Source organism: Falco peregrinus, chromosome 5 (genome assembly GCF_023634155.1).
Source record: "Falco peregrinus isolate bFalPer1 chromosome 5, bFalPer1.pri, whole genome shotgun sequence".
In the NCBI taxonomy this organism is placed as follows: Eukaryota; Metazoa; Chordata; class Aves; order Falconiformes; family Falconidae; genus Falco; species Falco peregrinus.
Genome location: NC_073725.1, coordinates 4,972,356 through 4,977,882, shown reverse-complemented (window position 1 = coordinate 4,977,882; position 5,527 = coordinate 4,972,356).

Sequence of the window (5,527 nt, the reverse complement as noted above, 5' to 3'; positions counted from 1 at the left end):
GTAGTTCTAGTGTAATGCTTAATAAAAAACCTTAGTGTGTGTCTAACATTAAATAATGTTTATGTGCAGCTTTTAGACCCTTTCATGATTTGAAACATTAAGTTTTGAGGTGAATTTAAAACAAAAAAGTCAACTTGGCAAGTGTATTCACAGAACTTGTATCTCTGTCCGTAGGCATCTGTTCTCTGTTGGGAGAAACAGTGCTACAAATTAAAAGTGCTGATCTTTTTGCTGTTGGACACAATTGCTTTAAAATAGCTTTTTGGCTGTGTTTTATATTACTTTTATAAAAATACCTCCTCCTTTCCTGTTAATGAAACTAACCGCTTCAGACAGTTTGTCAAAATGTGATAGGACAATAGTTTTATCCTTTTTACCTGTAAAGAGCTTTTAGCATCAAGAGAGAAAGACTGAACGGAACGTACCAGAACTGTACTACTGATAGATGCATGTTGGGGGGGGGGGGGGGGGGGGGGGCAACAAAACCCAAACCCAAACAAAAAAGCCACCACCAAACCAAACTGCAAGTGTGAGCTTGGGAAAGCTTCAGCTGGGAATGTATCTGAGGGAAGCTATCTTCAGTCTGTACTATTTTACTCTGGTCCCTACATACACGGTTTATTCTGAACTTGAAATTTATATGCTTGCTTTGGCAGAATCATTATGTCTTTAACGTAATATAATTCAAAAATACTATTTAAGGATTCACATACAAATTTTTTTTCTGTTTCTTAAGTTGCACTTTGAAGTATTTGCATAGGTAACCAGTGGGCTGCAATGGAAGCAGAAAACGAAGATGCACAATCTGCTTTACTTTCTTCTTTCCAGCAGAATGAGTTGACCAGATGATAAGGAATTTGCCTTCTTTCCTGTAACTTAGATTTAGTTGATGGAAGTTTTTCTTTACAGTTGCCAAGTCCACATCCATGACATAACACACTTCAACAAGGAGTAATTGTTCTTTTTTTCTGTTTGAGATACTTTCAGCAGTTTTGCAACAAAGTTTAAAACCTATTTGAATTAATTTCATTATATTTCCCATATTGAGGTGGTTTTAATTTTGATAACACTGGTGATGGGGGAGGGGAGTGTATAGGGGACAGCATTACGCAAAAACTCAGCTACTGGGTATTTGAAGTCTTGAAAGGTAGGAGTAAGTTTCCTGTTGTCTTACTGTTGAACTTCCATGACTTTTCTTTCTTGCTATGTGCCTAAGAATTGAAGCAAGTGACAGTCACAGTGTTCACTGATGAATTCAGTGAGGGAAATCATTGTTTTAAGTCAACTGAACACTGAAAGCCAGCAACTTGAAATAAAAACCAGCATGTGGTTAATTACTGGTTGTCAGTTTGTAGGCAATGTATACTTTATTTCTAAGTAGTTGGTTTTTATGTCACTCTGCAGACTTTGTTTTGAAAGTAACGGTGGCATTGCGGGTCAGGATGCTTCAGTGTACTAAGAACCGAGGATGAGGTTGTTGGTACTAGGCCCAGCTTGCCCCCAGCAAACACTTTATAAACTGAGTGAAGAATGTGGAAGACAACCAACTTGTTGGTAACTGGTATGGGAGCAAACTACAGTGTGTGACTTACGTTTATGAAGTGGCGAAGAGAGGTCAGTACTAGGGCTCTGGCTGCTCAGACTTTGTGTTGTCTGTGTTACTTACAATGCAAGTTGAGTCTCATCCACTTCTACTACTTACGCTTCAGGTGCTGAAAGTGTTAAGGGAAATGTGCAAAATTGCTCTCAATACTGTAAAACTTGCAGGAATTTAACATTGTCACGTGTAGGGAAGAAGACTGCATTCTTCTGGTTTGACGATGAATGTGCATACTACCTTGGGGATGAAATCATGCTACTTCTGGGGAAGAAAAAGCACCCCCCAAACCCCATAGATCTGAGTTTTGAAGCGGCTGTCAGCCGAGTTTGTTTTGGCAGCTTGACCGCATTTGTGAAAGAGGACGATTTGCTGGGAACATACTGGAGCAGCACATTCCCTACTGTAGCTGTAGTGTTTCAGTTTTGTGATGCAAGTGGAATCCCATAATAACTGCTGTTACTTCCCTCTTCCCCCCCCCCCCAGTAAGGGAGATGCCACCTTTTCTTCTCCCTCATACACGGTGATACGGTAGGAACGCGTAGCAGTGTCACGGCAGGGTTTGCCTGTGTAACGATTCTGTGTGCACGCTGTCCCTTTTAACGGTTCTTGATTGCAGCTAGTGTCGGTTTGCGTTGCAGCAGAAGTTTCAGTGTTTTTAGAAGTTACTCAGTTCATGAAGCAAGAACAGGTTTCTTTATCAACAGTAAAAGTAAACGGTGTTTAAATGGCTGTGTGACTTGCCTGACAGTGCGAAGAAGTAAGAAACAGTGTTCTTACCTCCCTGCCAGTGTTTGGGGACCATGTAGTTTATGAACTAGCTCGTGTGACCTCCCATGCTGCTCCATTGTATGAACAAGGTGACTGTGGGCAAGTCCCAGAAAATTGCTGTTTCCCCCAAGATCTTGCCAACACGTGATTCCTGCCCACCTCGCTTTTATTTGGTCTGGTCTTTCTTGGTCTGTTCCTGGGCATTCTTGTATGAAAATCAATGGCTGGTGCAGTTAATGGAGTCTTAGTAGTAGCTGTTGCAGCAGCTATCGAGTTGCTGCAATGCTTTCACGAGGTGTGCTACAGTAATGATTTCACATGGCTACACGTGTCTTCTCAGTTTGGTTTATTTAATAAACAGTACTGCACTAAACCTGGTGTTGAGTGTCCTGTTGCCTTATTTATAGGCCTCTGCCTGCTCTGTCCTCGAGATGTTGGAACCATACTGGTGGCTCCTTGAGATACAAATGTAGTGTGTGTATTTTGGGGCAAATAACAAGCTGTTAAACTGATCTTGATGAAGTTGCTTTGTCCTTTGAAGTGTCTTACTCCAGTTACCCCGTTTAAACTAGATTGTAAGCTATTGAGCAGGAATGGTCTTCACTTGTACAATTTAGCTTCTGTAAAAAGCCAGCTCTGCTGAATAAAGCGGAACGCAAAGCTAAAGCTGCGCTGCAGTGCAGGACTGTTGGTGGTCATTCGAAAGTGGAGTTGCACAGCGGTACGCGTTGCCTCTGCGGGGAGGGGAGGGCTGGTTTAAAGTAGTAAACTTGGGTTTGTTTCTAATGGATGCTTCTCTGGAAGAGGTACGGGTCGAAGTGCTGATGCTGTTCCGCAGTGCCAATGCGTGGCATTGCTGGCAGTAATGGGAAAGTTAATGTGTATGCTTTGTGATTTCCTTGCCACCCACCGTTTCTCCTTTTTACTCAACCTTTCCTAACCTCTTGCAGATAACCTCTTACTTCTCATTCAGTTTACCACTCAAATGTTACAGACTACTTAATAGCTTTACCATGGGAACGATACTTTAATGAGAACAACAGCTACATCTACGATCCTCAGCTTTGCAGTTTGGTAGCAGTGTCGCAAGTCTTAAAAGTGTTTTTTCATTGTTCCTACTTCAGGGAGATGCTTTTTCTCCATGTTGAGTATTCAGTGAGGTAGGATGCTAGCCCTAGTAAGTCTGATACCACGTTGTGTCTTTTTACACAATGGTAGTTCCCGGTTTGCACACTTGGGCTTTCAGTTCCTTGAAAGTTATATCTACCAGTAAGAAAGCCAAGATTGACTGTAGTCGGGGGTTTCCCCTCTTTTACGATCATTTCAGTTAAAAGTTTTATTTAATGCTCTTCCTGAATCGCTGCTCAGCTCCTGTACAGTGTACAGTCCAAGGCCGTTGCGTGAAGCATATTAAAAGTAGCTTCTGGAATCCTTTGTCTTGGGAGGAAGTCTTGCTATAAACCCTCTTTCCTTATCCGTCTAGCCTAACTTTTAACACTACAAGGTCATGAAAATGAGGTGTAAGCAAGATAAGGCAATGTTTGGAGTTGGTTGGGGGTTTTTTTGGGGTGGGTTTCAAACAGGCTAGTCACGGAAAGGGAAGACGCTTCCAAAAGTGTCGGCAGTTTTTAGGTGAAATTGAATGGTGGTCTACTAAAATGGAAAAAACAGGACATCATCCTGAATTCTGCCTACAGTTTTGTCTTTTCTGTGGGTGGGTAGCTGAAGGTTTTAAGAAAATTACGTAGTGCATCCAGCCCTGATGCTCTGTCTGTGTCATTGGCACTACTCACAGTCCACCCAAAATTCACACGAGAGGGTTGTGTTAGGGGTGCAGTTGCTAGTTGTGTTCTCAGAAACTGTGATCCATATGTAAATTTCTTCGTAGAAATACAGTTGTTGAACAATAATGAGTGTAATTGGCAGAGGGCAGTTCGTGATAACTTTCCAATGTGCAGATACACAGGTAAGGGGATGGGGTTGGGGCCGATGTCTCCGCTTTCTATGCTTCAGCTGGAGCATGCTACTTCCTATTGGGATTGCTTGAAAGAGTTCAGCGTGGTTCCCCATTTTCAGCAGGTGCCAAAATGTAACCATGCAACTGTTCCTCAGTTGGGTGTATGTTTTACTCCACTAGTAGCTGGCTTTTGTATGCAGAATCCCCAGAACTTGCTCTCTAATGCTACTGAATGAGTGGGCATCAGGAGGTTTAACCATTTTTAATTTTAAAAAAGAATATATATTTTTTTCTCCCCTCCTTCGTAGGACTGTAGAAACTTGTGAGACTAAAACAGAAATACTTGGGCTTCTGGTTTTATCAGTTATAGGCCTATCTTGTCAGAATGTGTGCACGTGGGCCACTTAGACCTGGTCCTGCAAAGGCTACCTGCATGCACTTTAAAATGTTTATGTCACTCAATTAAAAGATGAGAATTGTGCTCACTCAAACATACTATTTTATTTTTCCTGGAACTAGAAATAAAGGTCACAATTAATTTTATGTACCCGTTACCTGTGGCATGTTTTGGTTGATGAGCTAGCAATTAAATAAATGCCTTGTGAATACCGGTTAGGATGGAGATGCTTCACACTGATGCTCAACCAACAGCAAGAAATTTCAGGGCCTCACTAGTGAAAGTTTCCACTATGAATTTACTCTATCAATTTGAGGCTGTGGCAAAACTGGCAAGATGCATGTGTTTGTTTATAAAGAAATCTTTTAATATAAAATGCAGAGGAAACTGTTCAAACTGGCTCTTTTCATTATCAGTAATTCAGTGCATTCTGAGGCAGTGCGCTCTTTTTAGAAAATAACCACTCGATGCTACCAGGTGCTGTGCACACAAGAGCAAACAAACATTATTTACATGCTAGTGGCATAGTTTATTTCTTCAAAAGGGATAATTTGGCATTTAAACTTGTATTGCATGTATGTGTAGTTTTCCTGTGTTTGGTGCAAGTGCTTTTTCTGACATACCTGATCATCAAGTTGCTATGTTGTCATCATCCCATAATCAGTGAGATTTTATTTTAATGGGTTTTGTTGATAAAAGATATAAAAAGTATTTCTTGCTATCTAGTTGTTAGTAATTCTTTTAATATCTTATGAACTAGTATACTTCTAACATTCCATATAATTCACTACATGCCTTTCAGGCC